We start from the raw sequence: 12,626 nt of genomic DNA, 5'->3' as shown, positions 1-12,626 counted from the left end.
AAATCCTTAATCCTAAATCAAAATACTAACTAGTCTGTGTCCTCCCAATCTGATATAATGAAGGTTCATCAACAGCTAGTAGTAATTCATTAAATAAAAGCTACACTTAAACCTGCTGTGCCACCTAATTGGCTTTTATTGAAGACTTTTAGTGTCCTATGATGGTTATATACTTATTTAAAAATTTTTCCACCTTGACAAGGATATTTTTAAGGTTTTGAAGAAAGGGAGACAATAAATGTTTGAGAGAAACAAATGATGGTCATTTTATTGGAGGCTTCAGCCTACACATATCAGTAAGACATGGTCATACCAGAAAGTGGGACAGTGAAATTCATTCTGTGTTTTTAGAAAATATGTAGTTTAGAAGCTTTGTGATGTAATGACTACTCACAGGGCTAGTTGGTTAAGCTAGTTGGCTACCAAATATTACAATATAGAAATTATAGGCATAATTCAATAAACACAGTTTTATTAAATAACAATTACATTACAAGAGTCATTTACAAGAGAGTTCCTGGCTGCCTGCGGTTGCTATGCAACGTTAGCAAACTGCTAAACTAACATTGATGCTAGTCATCAATCTAACCAGAGTTTATTGTTTCAGATTTATTTTTAACGTTTCCATTAATTGTACATTCATGGAAAAACTGTCCAACATCACTGAGGCCGCAATTATTTGTAATAACGTTAGGCCTGCTCATTTTGTTAGGAGATGCATTGCTTGGTGTGGCGAAGATGCTGCTTCACCTTCTCTGGACACCAAGCTTCAGTCGCCAATAGTTCTGGAGAGTTCTTGTATTTGTGCCTACTTACGGACATGATCTGTCTTGCTTCAAAGCTCACATCTTTTGCACCATGGTGCTGCGCAGACAGTAGTTGGTGTAGCTCTGTGTCGTCCCTGCTTGCTTACAGATTGTGAACAACATTTTAACAGTAGCTGTGGAGTGATAATTAAAAACAGAACTATAAAAGGACATTAAACATCATAGCTGTAGTATACACTTGTTATACCACAGCTATCAACCAATCAGATTGCAAGATTTTAACTACCCATTTTATAAAAGCCGTTTTACAACTAAAAAACATGGCTGAATCACGTCCTCTGTAGACATGCTGTTACTGTGGGTCGTTGCCAACAGGACAATAAATTTGCACAGTTAATTCAAAACATGTATTTGTACCAATAACTCTGGTCTCATAATCACATGCAAACCATTCCTTTTGTTGAAGGTGCTAATAAGCTTCCTCCATTTTGGACTCTCTGGCTTTCCATACCCGCAAAGGTCAACACTGTCCAGACAGCTTGCTATTGGTTAACAGCGATTATATGTTAAAGATCGCTAAAGCTGGACTTCATGCGAAAATTTTACTTTACCCCTGCAAGTGAATCCACTGATTGCGGCGCATGTGACTAAGCTAAAGATGAATGAAAAGTAATAATGTGTTTTTGTGGTTTCCTTTAAAATGCTGCAAAAGGCTGATTGCAAAAAGTCACCTGTGGTTTCGCTGGAAACTCATATACATTTCAGAGGAGTTAGTTCCAGCTGGATCATTATCAAATGAAGTGGTAATTTCCTTCAAATTCTACATTTTTCAGACTTGAAGAACTGTGGATGAAGCTGAAGTGACAGATGCCAGTGTTGGACACAATCCCAATTACAGGAGCTTCCAGACTAAAAATTGATCCAGACTGATTAATCACAATTCCAGTTTAGTTAAGAATGTGCAATTTCCTATGTTTCATTTGTCAGTTTCAGTGGGTTGTTCATTCCTCTGCAGCCCACCCTGCCTCAAGGCCTGGACGCCTCTGTAGCCCGATCATGCTGCCAGCGCAGCCAAAACCCAGGCCCAAACCGAGGGCCCCCGCTGGCCCCTGCAATGGAAAGCAGATGGCTGGTCCTGTGATGGCAGCCTGCTTCAGTCGGCAGTCCAGGGGAGGAAACTTCTTATTCACCGTCATCCATCATCGGGCTGGGAGTGGGGGGGTGGAGGAGAGGGGGAGGAAAGACAGAGCAATGCCTGACACCCGGCGTCTGGCCTCTTTCAAACGCCCTCGCATGGCACATTCATGGCTCGCACCCGCATTCACACATGCTCGCACACATGTAAAAACACACGCATACACATGCGTGACTGGGCCTTGCTCACACCCATGCACAGCCAAATACACTCACACACACACACTCGGAGCAGTGAATGTATTCTGGCTCACGTTCCTGTTTCTTGCCTTTCATTAGTGGTATTATTCTTTTCAGCACTGGGTCAGTTGTGAAAGGTCTTTTTTGGTTGGCTTCACCTCCTGATAGAGAGAGAGAGAGAGAGAGAGAGAGAGAGAGAGAGATGGTTGCTGTTTCTTTCTGTCTTCGTCATTCGTCATGTCTCCGGTCCTCTTTTCCTTCCGGTGTTGTCCATGCCGTCCTCTCATTAGACCCCACCAGGTCCCACAGAATTAAGTATAAAGAGAAGAAGAGAGAGAGAGAGAAAGACAGAAAGCATAGTGAGTAATGTACCTGACAGCTGAGGATCATTAATCACTGTCAGACTTGAAAAGGAAAGGAGGGAGGACGAGGAGGAGGAGGTGGGGGTGGCGTTTGACGTGGCAACACACACTCACTCACACACGTGCACGCACACACACACACACAAACACACTCACACGTGCCCTCTCTCCTGCACACATTCAGCTTCACACATTCTTTCACAGACCTCCTGTGTCTCTTTCCCTCACTTCAATTCAATTATTCCCCAGGAGAGATGATCAGTTTTCCCAAAACATCAAAATAGAAATGAAAAGAAAAGGCACAAGAATAAACACATGCACACTCATGCTCGCGCACATGCCAGAGGCCCCTCATCCTCATGTCTGTGAGCTGCTGACACTAATAAGGGCTGTTGAGGGTGTGACTCCATGCGGCAGGCCGCCACTGCACAGCAGGGACGGCCATTCACAGCCTGTCAACCCGCCCCACTGCAAGAGGCACCGACAAAGAGCGGCAGAATGTGGGACTCTCACAAAAGAGATGACGGCGACACAGTGACTTCAAATCTCAGGCATGCAGGCACGCACAAAAAGACAGACACACACACACACACACCCTTGTCAGCCTCTCTCCTCCTGTCCTCCTCCCTGCTTGCAGCGGGACAGCAGCTGGCCTGTCCGATTGTCAGTCACGCTGATGAGCTCAGCTATGTCCAAATACTGTGTCCTCCCACCTTCCCCAACTGCCCCCCCAAACACTCAGTTTTCAGTTTGTGTCAATCCAACAAACTTTACAGGCATCTGATGTTTCCTTTGCAGTAGACAAGCACTTTCAGACCACAGCAACAAACACAGGATATGACATTAAGAATACATTCCTTTTATCTTCTGCTGATAAATGAATGCTAAAAGCCCACCAATCAAAAAACTTCTCTCTGTCCCCTGTTAACCTGCACAGGTTTGCAGGGCATCCCTTTCCATTCCAGTTCAATAGTTCTGATCGTGAGAAAACCCACAGATGTAGCTGCATGGATGGAGAACAATGTAAATCTTCCACTGAGTGGCTACAGACCTTAACAATTACTGTGAAAGGAAAGATTAGCTAAAGCCTAAAATTTGGGTTGCGTGGCACTCTGCATGTGCTTTTATAAAATGAGAGTTATCAGCAAACTAAATTATATAGATGATAAATATTAGTTGCAATGCATTCTCTCAAATTGTTAAGGTGCGCTCCATGTCATCACTTCATTCCTTTCTTTTTTAAAAAGTATTTTTTAAGGCATTTTATGTCTTCATTAGTATAGTAGACAAATAACAAGGAATAAAAGGAGATGGGGACCAAGATGCAACAAAGATATAATGGTTGCGGTTCATGATTAGCACCTTAAACCCAAGGACCACTGAGCTGTCCGTCATTACAACCATCTGTGTTCCCATTCAGCCTGAGACGTTTGTTCACGTAGCACTCACTTTATAATGCATTTGTGTTATACAGTATTGGAATACAAGATTTACAGATGTTAACGTGTTCAACTTTATTAAAACCTTCCACTGTCCACAACTGAAGTGTGCTGAAGACTTTTGCTGCTGCTAATGATCAGTACCAATTGCCAGTGGTGGAATGTAACGTAATCTATGTGCAGAGTTTGACATTACTGTAAAAGTAATTTTTCACATTCAGCTGCTGAAGGTGGAACATTATTCTGTGCTTACTTTAAATCTGAGTTTAACACATGTAGAAGGAGTGGATACAATTAAAATGAAGTAGTTAATACAAATTATTATCAAAAGCCAGTACCTGATTAACTCACTAAAGGGCCCCTGGGCAAAAATGTGCTGTTGGGGCCCCTGTTGACCGTCACATCCTTTTGCACTCTATGTGCATTATGTATGTATTATGTATGTATGAAGCACAAAATAATTAAGTGAAACACACAATGTAAGTACTATATAAACTAAGAGAATAAGGGGCTGAATATTTTAACTCAGGGGCCCTCTGCCAGATGGGCCCTCAGGATTAGGTAATAATGCAGGTGTTGCCTTAAAGCTCCTATCATTTTATAGTTTAGAATATAATGCTGCATAAAGTATTAACAAACAAATCTGCACTAATTATAACATGATGAGTCTGGAGCATTTTGTGCCCCCTGTGGATCTGCGGCCCATTTTATTTTATATACAGATGGCTGTGAGCTACCATGCAAGGCACTGGCCTCACCATGGTAGGAGAGTATTGCTCAAGGACACTTTGGGCTCTATTTTCCTGCCAGTGCAAGGCCAGAACCAGGGTAAACACAGTCTTTATACTTCCTCAGGTGCAAGTCTATCTTTTTGCATCTGTTCTTGTTTGGTAATTTTCTGGCACCAAAGGAGCGCACTTGTGCTGATGTGGGAGGAGAAGTGCAGCTGAGGCTGTGTTTATGCAGATCAGGCCGCACAGTGCAATTTTGGTCCTCATTTTGGCACGAAATTGTGTTTGCGATAAAACCTGCTCAGACCACTTCTTATCACACACGCAAGGCAATTTTCATGGCTTCAGTTGGCAGAGGCGCAAGCACACAGACGTCTCCAAAATCACAAAACACCTTTCATTCATGTTAAGTTTCGTCCCTTTCAGTTTGCTACACGTTTTTCCATTTACTGCAGATTGACATGAGAATCAAAACACAATTTTACGAAAGATTCTTACCAATAATATCATCCACATGGGTGTAATCCGGTGACCCGGAGTTCAGAAATAAGTTCTGTTGGATGAGTGAGTTCCCCACAATAACTTGTAGGTTGTCAGACCTTTTCCATGTTTGTTAAACAGCATCACACAGCAGCTTTAGAGTTTAGAGAATCAAATAATTTTTTCTGTCATGTCACCAGGATTATTACAGTTAGTTTTCAGTTTTGCTTCTTGCAGTCAAGTCTGAAAATGTTTGCAGTCGTCAATCCTGCGCATGTATGTGTATCCATATAGTCAGTGTGTAGAATATCCTCTGACAGCTGGAGGTCCTCTGCGGTGCGCACTCCTTCCTAAACAGAGTAGGCCTACATCAACATCCTATATGCTGTGAACAAGTAAAACATCAGTCATGAAAACATTTTAAAACTGTTTTTTTTTTTCTTTAAATACGCAGTGTGTAGTGGCATCTAGCGGAACGGACTTGGCAGAAGTGGAATATAATATTCATAAGTATATTTTAATTAGTGTATAATCACCTGAAAATAATAATTATTATGTTTTCATTTCCTTAGAATGAGCCCTTTATATCTACATAGGGAGCAGGTCCTCTTCCAGGGTGATGCCATGTTGCACCACCATTTATCTACAGTAGCCTTGAACAGACAAACCAAACACTGGCTCTAGAGAGGGCCTTTTATGTTTTTTGCAAGTTTCGCGGCCACCGTAGGTTCTCCTACATTCTTGGGAGGGGGAGGGGGATTCAGTTGGTTGCAATCTGCCACATCACCGCTAGATGCCACTAAATCCTACACACTTTTATAAACCTTTAAACACCTTTAAATACATTTTGCTGATTATACATTTTCTGCTATTGCAAGTGCAGTAACTTACGACAATATATAAGGTTTTATAAAGAAACAAGCCTGCACACAATCGCAATGAAGAATAAAGCAGCATGTTATGCTAACTGAAGTCAGATTTGCCTGTTTCTGTGAATGCTAACTTGTATGTTTGTAAAGTCTGAAATGGCAAGTTATCAAATACAGAGTGGAGATTAAACCTGTCTTTATATTATCAGACATTGCACATTTTTAATTGATTGTTTATATTTGAAAAGTAATATGTGTCTGATTTAAGTTACATGGAAAAAGAACCATTTCATTACGAGACAAAGTAATGTTTTCTAAAAATGAAATTGTCTTAGTTTTATTTGTTTACATCAGTGGTTGTTTGCCTTGTTATGATCACAGACTAGAATGTATGGTCTATTCACATTTCATTTTCTGCTGTCTCACTTGTCCCTTTTTTACTAAAATTAACTAGAAAGACAGTACAACACTGTCTCTGGTGGACATGGTGGCTTTTAGCCAAAGATCACAGCTGGGCCTCCCAAACACTTCCCAGAAGTCCACAGCTGGCAGTGTTAAAAAGAAAGTACTGTTACAGTAATGGACATCCATTACTGTAACAGTACTTTTTTTGTACATTTGAAGCTTACTCAACTTAAAAACAGTCAGCACTGATCACCTCCACTTATTGTTTGGTTGCTTTTCCACCGCAGTGAAGATAATAGCAGTTACATGGACAATCTGTCCAATTTCCATATTTGAGCAGTACTCCTGTCATCATCAATCCTTATTTAAAGATAAAATGATGATGATGTCTATTATCTCACGATCTAAAGGCCTTTTATTGCAATAATAGCTGTGAGTGCATTCTGTCTGTGATTATGGGTATGAGGGCGTTGTTGATAGACACTGTTGGCATCACTAAAGTACCCATAATCACGCTGACGAATGCCCTTCTGGGTATCATGGAGATTATACAATACAAAGCTTACCAGTGTACTGGTGTGTTGTGGACATACAGAGTAACAGAAAACAAGAAAACTGCAGAGCACAGGAGACAGCTAAGTGTCTGTTTACCACAAATCAGCATGCAAAACTGTGTAGCGTGCTAAATGGACAATATCAGGGTGGCCTGGTGATTACAGAGGCAGTCTTTCAACCACTTGACCCAAGTTCAAGAACACTAAGTCCCACTGCCAGCTTCAGGGCTGCTGATTTGTAGCTGACCCTGACCTCTGACCTCTCTATGGAGGGGGACATAAAAAGATTGGTTAAAGATACATTTCTTCTTTCTTTAACCAAGCAGGTGGCTCAGACTCAAAAAGTGTATAAAGTATGATTTAGATTAAGGTAAGGATTAACAAATCAAGGTAATTTCTGCCAGATATGATGCTCGACGAGTGTGTTGAGGGCACACAGGACCGGGCAATCAGCTACTACTGCCAAATTGAATATGATCAGCTGTGTCAGCGAAAGTGTGCATGCACTTTTAAAATTGTATTTAATGAATTAATTTTACCATTATGTTATTCATTATCCTCCATTACAGAGGATATCAAAGTCTTGGGTCTTCAGTTTTTAATAACACATGAACACATGTTCAGTGCAGCAATAACATAATAGAAAAAATGCACAAACCTACATTAAAGTTTTCTTTCTAGCATAGAAGTGTCATTGATATTGTACTTAAGCATCATAATAAAATAGTATACTCATTGTCCCCTTCAGAATGTTAAATTACTATTGCATTAACCTGTAAAACATTGTGTGATTCAGTGGTACCTCACCTTGTTAGTTCGTGACCTCTTAAAATGAAGCACTGTCTACTTGTTACCCTCAGCTCAGGGGTCCAGAGGTGATTAATCTAGTCCATAATTTTATGGGCTGCTTTGCAACAATGTATGATATTATTGTATAATACTATGTTTTGCATGTAAAATCTCATTTTATAAAGAAAATATACTATATCAGTCACATACTGTAAATATAGTTGAGTAAAAGTATTATTGTGTATACCAAAAGTGTAGTTATGTACAGTAATTCATGTTACCTCAATGTTTACCTTATGCACCCCACACAGAGCAGATTACACTAAGGTACAACAGACTACACAGAAAGAATATAAGGCAGATTTAACCATTCACAAAAAATACTTAGAATGATCACAGCTTTGCAAATTATTTGTACTTTTTCCACATTAATAGTTATAATGTGATGATATTAGGCCAACAGCTTTTAACCTCTAGAGGTAGGAACAATTTGAAACTTGTGAAACACGCTTGAAACACACAAATGTAACTGGATAAACATTGCACTGCACTGCCTCTGATTCAACTTTCACCACAGTCTTGCAGCCTACTGTACCTGCTTCCAGCCTTCCCATCATGCACTGTGTATATGACTGCCTTCGCGTCCTGTCTGCTTTATGGCTGAATCACAATATGCAGGCAGACTCTGCTTAGTATGGTCTTGGATAAAGCCGTAATGGACTGCAGTGGAGGTCTATAAGAGGAGCAGCATAAAAACAGAAATAACAGGGAGAGAGAGCCAGGCCGGAGAGCACACTCCTCTACTGGGTGGCAGAGCTGATTCAACAGCAGACAGACCCAGAGCAGGATCATCTGTCTCCATTATGGTCTCCCTACAAATCATCTACATTTCCCCCTCTTCTCCTCTGCTGCCCACAAGCTCATAAAGCTAGCTTTTCCATGCTGCTTTTGGCAAAAGGGAGTGAGAGAGACATCCAGCGAGGTGTATTGTGGGTGGTCGAAGGGTGTATGAACCAATGCATATAGACACACACTCATACCACATACTATTCAGCTCCGACGGGGTTGACCACAAAACTGCTATTCTTACCAGAATGATACATGTGCAGCCTTTGCTTACAGCTGAATAAATGCTGGTGAGGGATAACATGCATCTGGGATGTCTGCACTTCCCATGAGCCCTCCCTTCTTTTTTCTGGGGTCAGTGGGGAGTGTTTATGCTTGTCCTGCACATTTCAGTCTGTTTCTGTCATAAAGTCATAAAGGAGTTACTTCATCATGTTAAAATTGGACTAAACAGCTTGGTTATGCAAGTGGTTAACTGGATCTAAGTTTAAAAATTGAGTGTAGCAACCTGAAAAAGATAAATCATATCAATAAATTGGTGTTATAAAAGAGTTATGAGATAGTAAAAGTGCCCTTTTTTCTTCTTTTTTACCCTGAGACCTCTTTTATGTAAAAACACCTGACTACTTCATCTTCCCCTCTGTCCTGCCTCTGTTTGCTCCTACAAGTCTGCTGCCACTGTAGGCATACAAGGATGTATTTTCTTCAACATTTATATTGACTGCTCCATTAATTCAGATGCTAAACAGTTCACCATCGTCGGGGTCACAGCTTACTGCTGGTTATCGCCCTGAAGGCCTTCATATGTCAACGACTTCTGTCCTTGATTTTGTAATTTGTGATTGTTTTCTGTATATTTTCAGTGAGATTAAATGTGACCCAGAAGTGCTGCAAGTCAATATTGCTTCACTGTGTGAGGATCTTGTGGAAAATTCAACTGCAGTTTAAAATAGACTTAATATAATTGTTCCAGTGAAAACAAAAACATTGGCCAGGAAATTAAAAGCTCCTTGCTTGAATGTGAATTCCATGAAAAAAGGAACTGCCAAAAAGAGAATAGCTGGCAAAAAGACCGAGCTTCAAACTTACCAAGACATCTTTTGGACACAGTGAGCTACAGGAAGAGACTGACACTTCCAAGACACAATTTCAAAGATCACAGCTGATGGAAAAATTCACAGATTCTTTTTTTTGCCATAATTGATTATCTGTCAAAAGCAAAACCCCTCCCTGCGCTCAGTTTCAAGTGAGTGTTTCAAGTTTTCTTCTTTGCTTTCCTTTTATTATAACAAAATTACACACAGTACAAAACTGTACCAAATGGATAAGATGCTTGAGCTTCTCTTTTCTCCTTATACAGTAAGTATAGTTTGACCTCTGGGGTGACCTTGATAAAGTTGTTTTCTGCTAGATCACATGTCGGAAATACCTTTGGTACATACTGTCATGTAGAAAGCTGCAGGTTTTATTAGTTTGACAATAATGAGGCAGAACTTTCTCTTAAGCATGAGATAACAATGATAAAAGATCTCTGCTTAAATTTAATTTCTTGTCTCTGAAATGTGAGGATAATGAATTTGGATGTGATTTTTTTTTTTTTTTTGCCATGATAATACTTTTTTTTCTTTCTATTTTTTCCCTAAACTATTGTTCTCAAAAAATTGGTGTTTGATACATCTTTTGTGTATATTTCAGTTTTTCTGGTACTGCAGACTCTGATGAATATGTGCAGTATTCAGAATGCTGTACTGAGTGATCTTTGCTAACATAATAATAATGCAAATAAACATAACTACTAATTCTACTACAATTACCACTATTACTACTAATTATAAGATTGTTGCTGGTAGCAAATTTATTTTGATTAAGAAAATGAATGTATTGATTGATCATATTACACTGAGCTGACAAACAAAACTCGTCCTATATGTTTAATAAATAGGGCTGCAAATTGTAAGTTGCAAGGATTTTCTATCAAAGATCAATAAGAAAACTGTAGTGCAAAACTAAACAAAGTCTGTTATACCAGCCATGTATCAAATGGCAAAAGAGTAGCTGTAGTAACAAGTCACAGTACTATTATAACCATAATACTATAGACATAACAAGGAATGTATATACATGTGACTTTGTTTGTGTAAGTGGGAAACCAAGATGTGAAATATAAGGCTAACTGTAAAGGCCTCTGTATGTTAACATGCTGAGCAAAATGACAAATATCCGATCCAATCTAATGAGCACTACTAGCAGAAAGAGACAAGCTGTAAGCTGTTATTTTGGGGGAAATGAGAGTTGTATGTGCACCATAAAACTCTTCTACTTTGCTCTTCTAGTTTATTTGTATTTGATATGCAAAATCACATGCAGGACTAGTCTCCAGAGTCATTGTCCTTGTGTGTGTGTGTGTGTGTGTGTGTAGTGTTTCAGGCCAGTTTGTCTCTCTTTGACCCGAGGCAAATATCTCATAGGTGCAGCTCATCAGATAAAGTGAATCTGAAAGATGTTGTTGTTTATAGAGGGAAATCATGCAAAGGCAACTTTTGGGTTGCAGATGTGCTGGATTCATGTGACATCACTGAAAAAGGTTCACAGAGGTGACGCCAGCTCAAAAGACAAACCTCTGTTAGAGCAGTTTGTTCTGAATCCTGGACAAACATGATGTTATGGATGTTTCATTGGACACTGATGATCCCGTGAGTATTTATTTCATTTATCGTATTTACTATGTGAGTTTATCATTGCTCAGGACGATAGCTGCCTGATATAAAGCAATCCAGTTTAGGCCTCAAAACACATACTAGATAGACACACACACACACACACACACACTGAAACAGGCATTTCTGTATGGCTGTTGTTGCTGTGAGCAATTACAGCACCTTATCTAACAGTGAGGATAATGAGGTTACACAGAGAGCAAATTCTATCATGTCGGCATAATGAGATTTGGGCCCGTGTCTCACGTCCTGGGGTCGAGGACAGGGACGGGGACAGGGACACACACCAATACACACACACACACACACACACACACACACACACACACACACACGCAGTTTTCTTATCTGCCCCACCTTGCATCTCTCTGACATTCAGGGGAAATTGCATCAGGCTCAGTATGTGAATGACTGAGGCTCTCCCCCTCTTCCTTTCTCCTTCCATCCCTCCATTCCCCCCATACCACTCTCCCCCCTTCATGTTCTCCAACAGCACCACCACCACTTCTGACAGGCTGTTTGATTTATGACTCCAATTCCCCAGTGCAGACACATAGACGCAGGACACACTCCCAACTATATGTATGTATTTTAGTTTCCCCCACAGCCCTCCCCTCTTCTTGGCTGCACTTCTCTCTCCCTCTCCATATCTTTTGCTCTGTCTCTATCTGTTTCTCTGTTTCTCTCTCTCTTTCACTCACACACACATACACACACACACACACATCTTGGGTGTGGTGATTGATTATCCTACAAGACTGTCTGGTGTATTTTTGATCCTTTTGAAATTTAATCTCTGTGAGCAGTACAGGGAGTGTCTCGTCACACGTGTGCACACACAAGCACACACGCTCACGCATACACACATATATATACATATATATACACACACACTCACACACACACACACACACACACACACACACACACACACACACACACACACACACACACACACACAGGAGGTGGAGGAGAAGTGAGAAAGTTTTGGAAGTGCATGCAGGGGCTTTTTTGGCACCATATTTCAAGTTGTATACACAAACAACTTCATCAAAAGTTAGAGGGTAAAATGGGAACAAAACAACTTGCAAAGCACAGTACTTAACTCTGTGTACAATTACAAGGAAAGCTGAACCCTGAGACAACACACACACTTTGCTGACTGAAATTCTAATGGCTGCCAGTGATCACAATCCCAGGACCAACTGACTAAAATCTGGTCAGAGAAAGTGAACATCACGTACTCTCTGCTTCCTCCAATAGAGTACATGTGCTCTTGAGCAAAACAACCCA

Source organism: Thunnus maccoyii, chromosome 9 (genome assembly GCF_910596095.1).
Source record: "Thunnus maccoyii chromosome 9, fThuMac1.1, whole genome shotgun sequence".
In the NCBI taxonomy this organism is placed as follows: domain Eukaryota; kingdom Metazoa; phylum Chordata; class Actinopteri; order Scombriformes; family Scombridae; genus Thunnus; species Thunnus maccoyii.
The sequence above is the reverse complement of the archived record's forward strand: the minus strand, read 5'-3'. Positions refer to the sequence as shown.